The sequence below is a fragment of the Penaeus monodon genome, chromosome 15 (assembly GCF_015228065.2).
Source record: "Penaeus monodon isolate SGIC_2016 chromosome 15, NSTDA_Pmon_1, whole genome shotgun sequence".
Lineage (NCBI taxonomy): Eukaryota > Metazoa > Arthropoda > Malacostraca > Decapoda > Penaeidae > Penaeus > Penaeus monodon.
In genome coordinates this window covers 48,060,821-48,061,060 of record NC_051400.1, presented here as the reverse complement: position 1 = coordinate 48,061,060, position 240 = coordinate 48,060,821, and positions in this window count along the sequence as shown.

The window sequence follows — 240 nt, the reverse complement described above, 5'->3', positions numbered from 1 at the left end:
ATGGTGCACATATAAGTTTGTATCTAGATACTTTTTTTTCTATTTTACAGTTGAATAACTCTGTTGTGGAAAGTTACTCAAGCGCATCGATAAAGTTCTCTTTTAATGATGATAATATAATTTTTCTTTTCCTCTTCTCATATAATGGCGAAATTTATTGTTTTATCATCCATCATTTTCTTCAATTTACAAACACAGAAACACACGCGCACACAAGTACACACGCATAAACTCATAAAT